The 13,849-nt window shown below is 44.9% G+C and overlaps 1 protein-coding gene and 1 long non-coding RNA gene across 3 annotated transcripts in view; one reads left to right on the top strand and one right to left on the bottom strand.

Moving 5' to 3' along the window:
* LOC141127852 (lysozyme g-like) overlaps positions 1-9,166 on the bottom strand; it is a 46,390-nt gene extending 37,224 nt beyond the window's left edge. Inside the window, exon 1 of the mRNA XM_073614693.1 lies at positions 9,043-9,166. The gene's annotated coding sequence lies outside the window, so the exon portion shown is untranslated. The remainder of the gene's footprint in view (positions 1-9,042) is intronic.
* The window catches only part of LOC141127856 (uncharacterized), a 574,076-nt gene continuing 569,259 nt past the window's right edge, over positions 9,033-13,849 (top strand). The window contains exon 1 of one of the 2 annotated variants that reach the window (XR_012241599.1): positions 9,033-9,217. This is a non-coding gene — a long non-coding RNA (uncharacterized lncRNA). The remainder of the gene's footprint in view (positions 9,218-13,849) is intronic. The other variant, XR_012241598.1, reaches the window with a different exon arrangement.

Genomic DNA, 13,849 nt, shown 5'->3' on the forward strand with positions numbered 1-13,849 from the left:
CTAGTCCCATATAAATATGCTAAGCAGCTGAACACTTAAGCCCCCTTGCTTTTTTTTATTTTATTGTCACATTTAAAGAATAACACAGTCTATTTTTTTATCCTTTGTAGTCTTTTTTTCTAGTCTTCTTTTGCTACTTGAAAGCAGCTCTGTCAGGCAGAGGCATCGCTAGGGGGTGGCTATTAGGGGTTAAAGTCCCGAATCTGGGGCTCATAGCCCCGAGTCTCTCACTGGGAGAAGCGGTGCCATCAGTGGCGGATGTGGGCGCCGTGCAGATAACATCTCGGCCGTTTTACTTTGTTCTGCCACTGCACTGGTTGCTAGAACTGCCCAGGGTCTAGCAACCAGTGATGTCACATAACCTGAGTGACACAGCGTGAGCCCGAGGCAGTGGCATCACTGGGGGGGGTGGGGACCGCCTTCCCCTCCTCTCTGTTTACATCCACAGAGAAGGAGGAGGATCCTGAGGGACACACCACTGTGTGCAGTATATCCGTCAGTGCTGTTCTGAGGTCTGTACATTTTACTATACATTATGTAGGTGGACATGTGCAGGGGGCCATGGGAGGGGAGAGGGGTGCCTATACTGATGGGGGGTCTGCACTGAAGGGGGGTGCCTATACTAATGTGGGGTCTGCACTGAGGAGGGGGTGTCTATACTGATGGGGGGGTCTGCACTGAGGGGGTGGCTATAATGATGGGGGGAGGTCTATACTAAGGGAGAGGTGATCTGCCCTGAGGGGGGTCTGCACTGAGGGGGTGTCTATAATGATAGGGGGAGATCTATACTAAGGGAAAGGTGGTCTGTACTGATGGAGGGAGGTGGTCTGTACCATGCCTGCAGCCTCTGCATCACCTCCTGTATTATATATATATATATATATACACACACACACACACACACACACACACACACACATACACAAACACACATTTATATTATATACATGTGTATGGCCGCCCAAGCGTATGACTTTCTTTAATTGACTGCTATGGGCTCTAGCCCCAGATCTTTAGTAGACCTAGCAACGCCCTGCTGTCAGGAATACAAAGTGCCCAGTGACAGTGCCATTAGTTCATACTGACATCCCTTCTTAAAGTGGACTCTACGTGGTAATGGAGCACAATATCTTGTGATTTGTATAGCACCCTCTACATTAGTTAGGTAGGTGCTAGTGTAGGTTTTTGTGTAAGCTGCCAGCACAGGTACATTTAAGCAGGCCTATGCTGTGAGCTAGGCCTGTTTGTTTTGATCTGGTGGCAGGGGGGTGGTTTAGTATAGCAGTAGGTGACTGACAGGTGCCTCAGCTCTTGGGCGTCTCCTCTGTTTCCAGGGAGAAGGTTCTGGAAAAGGGGCAGGGCAGAGAGCTGGAGTGACTTGGGGTGCATGTGGGAGCCCTGATCATTCCCCAACTAGGATTGGCAGGGGGCAGGCCTACTACCTATACCCATGGTCAGCTTGCTGGGGGAGGAGTTGTCGGCTGGGTGAACTGGATGATGGAGTGTTAGACTGTCGTGTCTGAGGGAACCCCCTTTCTGTACCTCAGGCGAGGAGCTCCGGAGCTGGGAGGGAGCCTGTCCTTACACGGTCATGGAGAAATGTCCTGGAACAGGAGCTGGAAAGGACAGTTGGACAGCACATCCGTAGTAAAGTCATTCAGGAAGGATCCAGGAAAGATGTCGGCGAGTGGAAAGCACAGTGGAAAGCTCTTGAAGACACATGCCAGGGAAGCTGGATGTAGAGCCAGAGGGAGAGACTGTGGGAGCTTGTGTCAAGTCGCTGCAGCCAGGAGGGCGGGCAGGATTTCCAATCGAACTTGCTGGGATCAGTAGTCCATCTACATTTATTATTTTCAAGTAAATCGGTTGCTACCACAAAGGGGTACTGCAGACCCCGGCCTACAAAGGGCTATCAAGTAAAGACACTGGGACTTATTCAGAGTGAGGCCTAGTCATGTGCTGATGGTGTGACAGGAGACTAAAGTTGGAGAGTGAAGTGTTCCTAAGTAGTGTGCTGAGGAAAGGACTGTCAAGTTTAGGGTCAACCATCTTTTGTTCTACTAAGAAGTATATGCACAGTTACTTTTACTCTGCTGAGAAGTGTGATGCAGCTACTTTTTTACATACCTCCCAACAGTCCCGGATTCTGTGGGACAGCCCCAGATTTGGACTTATGTCCCGCAGTCCTACTCAGATTAGCTGTTTCCCGCATTGCTTCCACTGCCACTTACTCTTGTAGAGTGCAGGCAGTTGTCGAAGCTTGTGAGCAGCTCCTAGAGGGACCAACCGTTAAAGAACATTTGCCGGGCCCCATCCTTCCATCAGTGGGGCCCCAGGAAGCAGTAGCAGAGTGGGAACTCTTTTTTATGTAGGGGCGGAGACAGCTAGTGCCGCATTTGCCAACAGTTAGTTTAAAGTTCCGGCCCCCAGCCTGTCTGTCCCTGGCGGAGTGATATGGAGGGGATGCCTGTCTGCCTCGCTCCCTCAGTAAGTGTTGAGGACAAAAGGCGGGGCAGCAGCCGGCAATGACTGTGAGGGACTGTGGCCGTCCATCAGAAAGGTAAGTGGAGGGCGTCTCTGACATCTGACAGGTAGGTGAACTTTCTGCTCCCCCTTCACCTACACACTTTTGCCTCCCTGCAAGGTCTCCTCTCAGTCCAGCTCATCTGCCTTTCTCCTCTCCTTCCCCACCACTGACAGCTCCAGCTCACTACTCCTCTCCCTGCAATCAGCGATTTAAGTCCCCCTTCTCTGATTCCAGCTCTCTTCCCCCTCTTCCGCAGACCTCCGTTCTCTCTTCACTAAATGCCTGCACCCTTTTCCTGCCAGAAGTTCCTGGTAGACTCCTGGGCTCCTCCATTCCCCGGATACTTCTCCCATCCACAGCCCAACTCCCTCCACTTCACTGGAATCCAGCCTGCACTATCTCCCTCTTAGCTGTCTGCATCCTAGGCTTAGGATCCCTGTCTATCTAATTCATATCCCTGGATCACCCATCCTAACACTCCCCGCTCTCCCCAGTGCCTGATGTAAAGGGGGACTCTTGATGTGAAGGGAAGACTGCTGATGTAATGGGGTCTTCCGATGTAAAGGGAGAATACTAATGTTAAAGGAGGAATACCAATGTTAAAGGGGGACTCTGATGGGAAAGGGGCCCCAAATTTAAGGGCCATTGCAGATGTAAAGGAGGACTCCTGATGTTAAGTATAGGGGGCTCCTAATTTAAAGGGCCACTGCCGATGTGAAGAGAGGACTCCTGCTGTAAAAGGGGACTCTGATGTGAAAGGGTGGCTCTTAATGTAAGGGGTCTTCTGATGTAAAGGGGAACCACTGCTGTGAAAGAGGGGACTTTAATGTAAAGGGGAGATTCTAAAATAAAGGGTGACTTATGCCGCGTACACACGAGCAGACTTTATGGCAGACTTTGTCCTGTGGACTTTTCGAATGAACGGACTTGCCTACACACGATCAACCAAAGTCCAACGGATTCGTACGTGATGACATACGACTGGACTAAAACAAGAAAGTTTATAGCCAGTAGCCAATAGCTGCCCTAGCGTTGGTTTTTGTCCGTCGGACTAGCATATAGACGAGCGGACTTTTCGACCGGACTCGAGTCAGTCGAAAAGATTTGAAACATGTTTCATTTCTAGGTCCTTCAAACTTTTGGGGAAAAAAAAAAGTCAGCTGGAGCCCACACACGATCGAATTGTCCGACGGACTCCGGTCCGCCGAACCAAGTATGCCGTAAAGTCCGGTCGTGTGTACGCGGCATAAGTATATCTTAGCCAGTGACTGTATCTAAGTGTATACATGGCAGGGTTAGGTCAGTGAGCCTCTCACTCATAGCACAGAAATGAGGGAGTATTTTGTGGGTACAAGGACTGTGTATAGTATATACCACTGTAAAGCCGTGTTAAACCCAAAATCAAAAATGTATTATATTGCAGCTTAGTAATCATTAGATGTGGTGGCTGCATTCGTTGGTTCTTTTTTAGGCTTTTTCACCTGGTGATCTGGTCGGTAACATACCTCCTGTATTAGTGAGACACAACTCTGGATGAAAGAGCAATGGGGGCACCTTTGAACAGCAGCATTGTCAATCTGGAGGGAGGGAGTGTTAGATGGACTAGCAGATTTAAATACACCAACACTTTATAAACAGTTGCATCAAACAGATTTTATCTTTCAGGATAAAGGTCTTAAATAAATAAAAGCTGATCATTGTAAGCACCCCTGTCAGTGGTAAATGGTTTGTCTCAACAATCTAAATGCTACATCTGCAGGACAGCATGTTCTTTTGAAAAAAAAAAAAAACATACTGGCTGAATCACCAGGTTAAAATAGAAGAAAGCCTAAAAAAGAAAGAAAATGAAAACAAATGCAGCCATTACATCTAAGAATTGGTAAGCTGAAATATAATAAATGTTTTGCTTGTGGGTTTAATACCGGTTTAGACTCTATTTAACCATGTTCTTTTAAGCCACCTCAATATTCAATGTATTTAAAGTGATGTTCCACCCTAAAAAAAAAAAAATGCATGACTGTGCCTAAAAAAAAAATTTAAAAAAAAAGCAAACATTTGGAATTTTTTTAATTTAACTTACCTCTAAATGCCTTTTGCTAGGGGGTCCCTCGTAGTCTGCCTCTTCCAGTGCCTGGGCTGGTGACATCACTTCCCCCTCGGCACAGGAAGGACTGGGCTCTGCTCCCTCCCTCTTGTCAATCATCTGGGACCCATTACAGGTCTCAGGTGACTGAGCGGCCAATCACGGCGAGCGGCGCCGCTCGCGCATGCGCAGTGGGTGCCAGGCTGTGAAGCCACAGCCTGGCGCCCACAGTTGCAATGCCGGCGCCACCGAACGGAGGGGGAGTCGAGCGGGGCTGATTTTTTTTTTTTTATGGGCCCTCCTCTTTAAGCCACGCCCATTATTGTCGCGGTGCGCTCCGCATGTCTTTTCTGTCCCTAGGTGTCCCTCATTCTCCGGTTCCAAAGTTGGGAGGTATGCTTTTATTCTGCCAATTAATATTCATCCTATGGGCATCCCATGTCCCTGTTCCCCAACCAAGTTCAATCCCGTAATAAAAACAACAAAAACAAGAGAATGTTTATTGTCTGAGAAGTGTGTCTAATGGATGTCTGGCAGCAGGGTGAAATGTGTGGATGCTGTAACACGTAGCAACCCCACGGGGCCAGGGCTACATTTGGGATCTTTGGCTTTGCAAGGATCCTGCAAGAAAGTCGAGTGCATTAACCTCACCTGGACAAAGACACCAGTGTCCTGATTTTTTAGCTTTAACAAAGGAGTTTGAATTTTGCCCTGGTTCACACCAGTGCGATTTGACAGTTCAAAATTGCATGACGTGCCGCACCCCATTTCCGGCAATGGAACTGTTCAAATCATTGCAACTTCGAAAAAAGGTTTCTGCACTACTTTTTTGCAATTTCATTACGACTTGCGTTGCCTTCCCTTAAATGAAGTCGCAAGCCGTAATGAAAATCAGAGATCCAAACTGTACTGATCTGCGGCATTGAAATCACGCTGAAGTAGCTCGGTTTTAAAGCCGCACTGGTGTGAACCAGGGATTAGGGGGTGGGGGTTAGCAAATAGGCAGCTTTAAAGGAAACTTGTAATGAGAGACAAATGAAGACTGTTACTGCTGATCTCTCATTCTGAAAATGGCAGTTGCCTAAAGCCTCAGGCACACGGGCAGAAAAAAATGCTGCTGCTAGGGGCGTCTGGCTTTTTTTGAATGGCTCTGAAAGCAGCTCTAAGTTATCAAATGTGCATATGCACACTGTGCCCTTTACAGGTGTATTCTAGAGCAGTGCTCAAAAATACCCCAAGCATTTTTTCTGCCAACTTCTGGCAGCATATTTGGGGAATTTTTTAATATGTTAGTGTGCATGAGGCCTAACTGTTACACTGATTCAATTGCTTTCACTTTTAGTCACTGACATGGAGTTAAAGCGGAGTTCCACCCAAAAGTGGAACTTCCACTTATCTGATTCCTTTCCCCCCGGTGCCACCTTTGACACCTTTCCGGAGGGAAGCGGGTACCTGTTTTTTACAGGTACCCTGTCCCCACTTCCAGGAGACCGGGCCTCGGCGAATTAGGTCAGCAGCTTGGCCCCCCTCCTCCTCCCTCCCCTTGTGCCAGGCCAGTGAGAAAGCGCAGCACGCATGCGGAGTAGGGACCTGGCTGTGAAGCCCAAAGGCTACACTGCCAGGATCCCTTATGGTGGCGGCAGCACCCGACCAGCAAACATCGCTTAATTATAGCCACAGTTCCATAGACATTCTATTAGGTTGTGCGTTTTCTGAAAGCTCCCCAAAAGTCCTGCATGCTTCATCTTTGGTGCACTTTCAGAAAATGCAGCAAAAACATGTGACCTAATAGAAAGTCTTTGGGACCACAGCTAAAACTGTGAGTAAGCCTAGGTTCACACTGATGCGGGTTTGAAATTGTGCGAGTATTTCAAACCTGCAATGCAGTCCGACTTCAGATTTGACAGACATCTATGCGGGTTCATGCATAGATGTCTATTCAAGTCGCCAATAATAGTACAGGAACTACTTTTGGGAATTGGTGCGGCACCGCAAAGTCGGCGTGGCACAGATTTGGATGGCGCCATTGCCGGCAATAGCCACCGATTTGACATGTGTGTGGACACGACTTACAGCAGGGGGTCCGGTGCATCCCTGTTCTCCGTTTCAAGGATGAATCAGGCCCAAATTTTTGCCTGAATTTGGACCTAAAACGGAGCTAAAGACGCACAGGACTTGTGTGCAATGTGCTCCGCGGCCACCACGGAGATGTGTGAACCCAGCCGGTCACAGTCTCCTGTCATGCGAATTGGATGCGGAGAAAATTCACATCAGTGTGAACCCAGCCTAAAGGAGATTGTACAATCAGATTGTTTAGTGTATGGCCAGCCTGAAGGTACAGTTATCCTTTAAAACCAAATCAAACCGTCAGGTGTTTTACTTCTTATGCCTCCTAGCTACAAAAACAAAAAACTATCTCCGTTCCCAGTGGATGCCTGTTAAGGGGAAACATGTCGGGTGGAGCATGAGCCTGAGACATCACCACACTGAACAGCTGACTGGTAGACACCGTGGCTGATTCAAACCTACTTTTCCTACCTGCTTGTATTCATGGACTTTTTCCTTGTATGATTTGTTTTTTAAATAAATACTTTTGCTGGAACATACTGCACCATGAAGCCCTCTTGTATTCCTCCTTTCATGAGAATACCCAGATCCTGGCTTTTGTGAGAGTGTCCTGGAGAGTGAAGTTTTTTCCTTGCTGATTCCTGGATAAACATGTGGATTCCTCTCTGCTTTCAATCATTGTGAGTTCACCTGCCGGCAGGCTAATGCACAAGCACTTCTGATCCCTATCATTTGAGATCCAACAGATCTGGTAAGCAGTTTGTATTTGCATTTTATGCTCCGTATTCCAGATGATTCGAATGAATATGTGTCCTGCTTTCTGAGATTAAGTGAAGAACTTTTACATTTCCTAAATTTTGAAGAATCATTTTGGGATTTTCTGTTTTTGATTAATTCACTTTTGGTTTTATTCATTTTTATTATATCACATGGACTATTTGTTTTTGATACACCATTCAATTTTTCACATTATTATGTTTTAAAGAATCTGTTCACAGCAATATTTATCGTTAATTGTAGCGGTTTCTTTGCGCATATTTTTCTTTCTTAATATTGGTTTTAGGTTTTGGTATTTGGCCTATAGAGGTGCAGCATTTAATCATGCTTTATTTAGTCATACCACTTGTGCACACATATATTTATTATTATATAGTGGTTAGCGCAAATATCCCCTTCTTTTTTGACAAAAAAAAAAAATAGAACCCCCCTCCCCCCCGAAGATTCAATTGTTTTTTTATTCTCCATTAGCAAAGAGATTTCTATGCCTACATAGCCTTAAGCTGAAAGGGTTTCTGTACTAGAAAATTCTGCATGTCGGAGAGTAGCAATGCTTAATGAGCAATATTCATTGTGATTGGCAATTAAAAACATCCATATATAAGAAAGTAGAAGAAGATCGTGTGGCCCTTCAAAGGGCAAAGATCTGCCTTCTAAATACAAGAGACTTCTTTCAAGAAATCAGACTAAAGCTGGCCATAGATAAGTAGAATTTCAAAAGAAATTTCTTGGGAAAATAATGTTCTAAGAGAATTTGTTCGTTTTTCCAATCATTAGTGAGGCAAACCGACATTCATTTTTAACCACAGTGGCAAGAAAATTAGAAGGAGCCGGTTGGAAATTTTTTATTGAATTAATTCATTTCTAACAGTGTATGTGGTTTTCATTCAGTAAAGTTCATTCATTCCAAAATCAAAAGTTAAAAGCAAACTAAAACTTTCAAACGGCAAAGGAGTATTCTGGGAGTTTTCATACCAAATTCTCCAAAGACTTTTCCGAAGATTTTTCATTTAAAACTCTACTCATCTATGACCAGCTTAAATCTGTGCAGTTCATACAATCAGGCTTGGTTCACACCTATGCGTTTTTTGGTGCTTTTTGCAGAAACACACTACAGTTCATTTAACATGGTTTCCTATGGGACACGTTCACATCTATACTTTTTTTTTTGTCGCAGTTTGCATTTTTTAATCTACTCAAAAACAAATTGTTCAAAATTAAAAGCAATAAAAAATGCAAAACGCAAATCGCGGTAAAATTATGGCAAGAGTAGATTCATCCTTTCACTGTCCATGCTGAACCCCAGCTGTGTCTGAGGGATTGCATGGTTTGTTTCTTTTTCTCTGTATCTCCCTGTACTTTTATCCAAAAAAAAAAAAATATCCTTTTAAATAACGGCAGTGCTGCTGTATAATTATCACCAGTTATGTAAACCATTTACGGTAGTTTCCAATCTTTTTATATAATATTGAGATATGTTAGTATATATTTACTGCTGAAAAACTCCATTTTTGTTTTTTCGTTTTTTCCCCCAAGAATTACTCTGCAACTGACAGAATAACTGTGTCCATTTATCACATGAACTTACCTCTTCTAGATAACTTGTACAGCCTTCCTTTCTGCAATAAAAAGAGATTGGCACGCATCCTTCCTATTTATAGAGATGGTGTGTCCTACCCACTTAGAAACCGAAAGTGAAAATAACAAGCTGCAGATCGTTTTCCTGGAAACATGGAAAATTACAATATTCTACGTCCAGGAAGGTCAGTGCTTCACACGCATTCTTGTTTACTACTTTATCCTATTTCAAAGTTCATGGTTGCCTGGATAAGTAGATGTGTGTGCTTTGTGATGCAGCTTCAGGGGCAGTTCACACTAGTGCGATTCCAGACATCGCATGTGATTCACACCGCATAGATCACATGCAATGTCTGTGCGATGCAAATTTAGCCATACAAACAGGTGCAGGATCCTTTTTTGTCCGCACTGGAATTTAGATCGCATGGGTGTTCACCGTAAAATACGTAGAGGGTTCTTTACCGTAAGAGCGGCAAGGATGTGGAATTCCCCTCCACAGGCGGTGGTCTCAGTGGGGAGCATCGATAGTTTTTTTTAAACTATTAGATAAGCACCTGAACGACCGCAACATACAGGGATATACAATGTAATACTGACATATAATCACACACATAGGTTGGACTTGATGGACTTGTGTTTTTTTTTTTTCAACCTCACCTACTATTTAACTATGTAACACACATACAACAATTACACGGATTGGACTGAATGGGCTAGTGTCTTTATTCAACCTTACCAACTATGAAACTCATGTTTGTATTCTTAAAATACATAGAAGAAACAAAAACAATGCAACCAGCATTCCAAGGTGTAAAATAACTGTTTAGAATCACCAGTTATTATATCACACAGTTGTCTTGCTGTGCAGAATGTAGAACAAAGCTTGAAATAAGTTTTATAGCCATTTAACCACTTGATGACCGGCCCATAGTAAAAATACGTCATTACTTTGATGTTAAACGCCGGTGTTATGGCAGCAGCTAGCTACCATAAGCCCCAGTATTTTTTTTTTACTATGGACAATTCACTTTTTAATAAAAGTGGTCCTGTGGGCGGATTTGCCACGGAATCACTTTTAGAAGCAGCGGTTAGCTTTTGACTTTTGGTCACGTGGCAGTGACGTAACATGTAGGAGGAACCCTTGGAAGTCCCTAGCATTTGCAGTGTGTGAGATAGCAGCAGCGGTGAATGAAGCATCTCACCGCTGTGCTCCGGTTTTTGCAGCTGATCAATAAAAGCGATCCCTACTAGGAGGTTATGTGAGTGGAACAACCCTATCTGTTAGATAGAATTCAATCACTGGTTGATCTCTGCACAATGGACTTTTAATTTCTCTTTTCACATGCCCACAATCTGAGTGGAGGAGCTATATAAGAAGAAGTGAAAGAAGGAAAGTAACACATTTTGTTTTCACTTAGTTTATATATTTTGTTTCAATTTCACATCATATCTGACACTGAGGTGTTTGGTTACATAATACTGTTGTATTGTCCACAGTTCACAGGAAGGATTTTTTAGATAAAAGAAAGATTTCTTGCACATTTTTTTGGCACACTTATATTTTATTTATTTTATTCTTGGAAGTTCAAGTAGCACGGCTTAATATATTTAATCAGACATATGCCATGTATTTAATATGAATAGTAGATATGTTGAAGAGCACATGCACATTTGAGCAGTTTTATTATTAATGCATTTTATGAGTTAATTATATGCAGTATGGTGGGATTAGATTGATTAATCTATTCATTTATATATTTATTTATTTATTTCAAATCAGTTTTGAAAGAATTTGTAGATTAAGATTATTGGGAGGTCTTTTTTAGTAGTTTATTTTCTCCTTTCACTATTTTAATGGGCAGATGAGGTTAATATAAGCGCAACTGACCATTTTATTATATAATATATCTAACACAAGATCTCCTCGGTGACTCTAAACAGGTAACATGTAAATATTTTTAAATAGTCGCCTATGGAGATTTTTAAATTCAGTAGTTTGTCACCAATTTTAAAGTGCAATTTTAAAGAATGACATGTTGGGTATCAATTTACTCTGCATAACATCATCTTTCACATTATACAAAAAATTGGGGTATATTTTATGTTTTCTTTTTTATTATTATTCATTAAAGTGTATTGGATAGCTACAGCCACTGTCAACCTGTCACTATATTGTATGGGCTGAACGGCTACATCTCAGAGTACATACCTGTCATTCCAGCTGCAGAAATCTTCCAATTCTGGCTGCTGGAATAGCCAGCGTGAGTGAAGCTTTACAGTTACATTTTCAGTATAAGGCCGGGTTCACACTGCTCCGACATGGAAGTCGCATGACTTTGCCCTGCGACTTCAGCTCTGACATCTATGTGACCTCAGTGAATGGGATTCGACTTTGATCCGACTTTGAGATGTTTGCGACTTGTCCTTTGACCAATCAAATCAATTCCTTTGGCTGTGGTATGGATGAAGCCTTACGCCAAATTTATCAAAAAACTGGCGTGGGGTCCCCTCCCAGATCTAAACCAGGCCCTTTGAGTCTGGTATGGATCTTGAGGGGGAACCCACGCCAAAATTTAAGATCTGTATCAGACTCTTCATTCTGGTATGGATTTTAAAGGGAAAACCCCATGACAAAACCCCCCCAACAAAAACTGCATGGGGTCCCCCCAAAATCCATACCAGGCCCTTGTCCCTGCATGCAGCCTGGCAGGTCAGGAAAGGGGGGGAATGAGTGCCCCCCCCTCCTAGACCATACCAGGCCACATGCCCTCATTATTGATGGGACAAGGGTCTCTTCCCAACAACCCCGGGAGGTGGTTATGGGAATCTGCAGACAGAGGGCTTATCGGAATCTTGAAGCCCCCTTTAAGAAAGGGAGCCCCTGGATACCACCCCCCCCATGAGAATGAGAGAATGATTATGGGGTACATTTTACCCCTAATCATTCACCCCAAAAATAAGCAGTGTAGTGTTACAAAAAACGAGAGACAGTTTTTGACAAGTCCTTTACTAGAAATGAAGAATGCCCCCCGTCATAACTCCAACATGTCTTCTTTCTCCGGTACTGCCACTGATGTCTTCTTCCTTTGGTCTTCTCCCTCTGCTAATGTCTTTTTTTTCTCTGCTAATGTCTTTTTTCTCTGGTCGTCCCCCCCCCCCCTTTCCTGACCTGCTAGGCTGCATGCTCAGATAAGGGTCTGGTATGGATTTTTGGGTGGACCCTACGCCGTGTTTTTTTATTTTAATTTGGAATGAGGTTCCCTTTCAAGATCCTTAGAGCACAAGTCGCATACCACAATTCGGATCAGTTAAGATGACAATCTGACTTGGATACAACTTGCATTTAAAATCAATGGGCTGAAATCGTGCCCAAGTTAGACCAAAGTAGTGCAGGTACCTTTTTCAAAGTCAGACCGACACAAGTCAGACCAGTTAAGACGGCTCTCATAGGGAACCATTGATTTTGACATATCATGCGACTTGTGCTCTCGAAGTCGGAGCGCATGTCGGATCAGTGTGGACCAGTCCTAAGCTTTCAAGCTTCTTCGAAGGTCCAAGCAGTAATAATACAGAAAAGGTTTAGCAAGTCGTTAAGACAAAATCTGTACAGACAACAAATTCTGAAAAAAAAAGTCAGACTAGGGGTAGAGAAGTGGGCTCCACCTGTGGAATGTGAGTGAGGGAGAAAAGTCCCAGAGGTGAGAATGGTCATAGGACTACAGTATTTGATAGTGATTTAGAAAACCGAGGTCCACATTCAGTCTGTTATTTCATGTATCAAACAGAATCATCATTCACTCACCTTTCCAAATCCTGTCACGCACTTCCTGTTTTAAGTGAGATCCCAGCGGTCCCTCAAAGCATACATATACTTCGCATTTAGCCGCGTCCGCTAAACGCACACCCTCGGTGTCCCCGTGGACTTCTTACCCTCCTCAGCCGCCTTGACTGAGCTCTGTGATGATGCCTCTGCAGATGACGTAGCCACCACCGCCTGCCCTGCCACCTCCTGGGGGGACGTCACCGATACCCCTCCCGCTGGCCCCCCAGGCGAGCCCTGGTTGGCCACATCCCCTGATGAAATTATCGGAGATTGCGCAGCTGTCCATGCCGACGCCGGGGAAACAACCCCAGTCGCACTTGTCCCCGTGTCGCACCTGGCTAGCATCTCACTGAAACCTGCCATGAACGCTTGTAGCAGTCCAGCCACACCAGTCAACCTGGCTGCCATTGCCGGCACCACCGACGGCACCCCTAGCAAGGACCCCCCCTCACAGCCGTGTCCTGCAAAGCTATCTCCCGAACAGCAGAGTCTTGACTTATGCCCATCACAGCATCTCCCCCCATAGTTCACTGTCCTTCCTCAGCCACAGATCCCCCCCCCTTCTCCTGTACCTGTCCCTGTGACAACATTCCTGCACTGACATCTGATACAGACGACATAACAGCAGACACATAAGACACACATGGATCATACTTACCAGGCTGTCCAGACCGCTCAGCCGTCACTCCGGATCCCTGCAGCTAATCATCTTCTCTTCTCCTTGGGCCGGCATCCGCCCCCTTCTCTCCTTCCTCAGACGCTGACAGTTCTCCCTCCGACCGCTCTGCCTCTTCATGTATCACGCCTGTACTGCGCTCCGCTGACAGGCGCCGGCCGATGACGTCACCGGAGGCCGCCGCTCCGTTCTCCCTCGAGTTCCTCCTCCCCCGCTGCGCTCTCTGCCTAGGGCTTGTGAGAGAAGCTGTGCGCAGGTCCCGCTGAGCTGTAGTCTCGGCGCCGGCTCCCCTCTGGTAACCTCCGCTTCTCCTGTTAA

The sequence above is a fragment of the Aquarana catesbeiana genome, linkage group LG02 (assembly GCF_042186555.1).
Source record: "Aquarana catesbeiana isolate 2022-GZ linkage group LG02, ASM4218655v1, whole genome shotgun sequence".
Taxonomy (NCBI): Eukaryota; Metazoa; Chordata; class Amphibia; order Anura; family Ranidae; genus Aquarana; species Aquarana catesbeiana.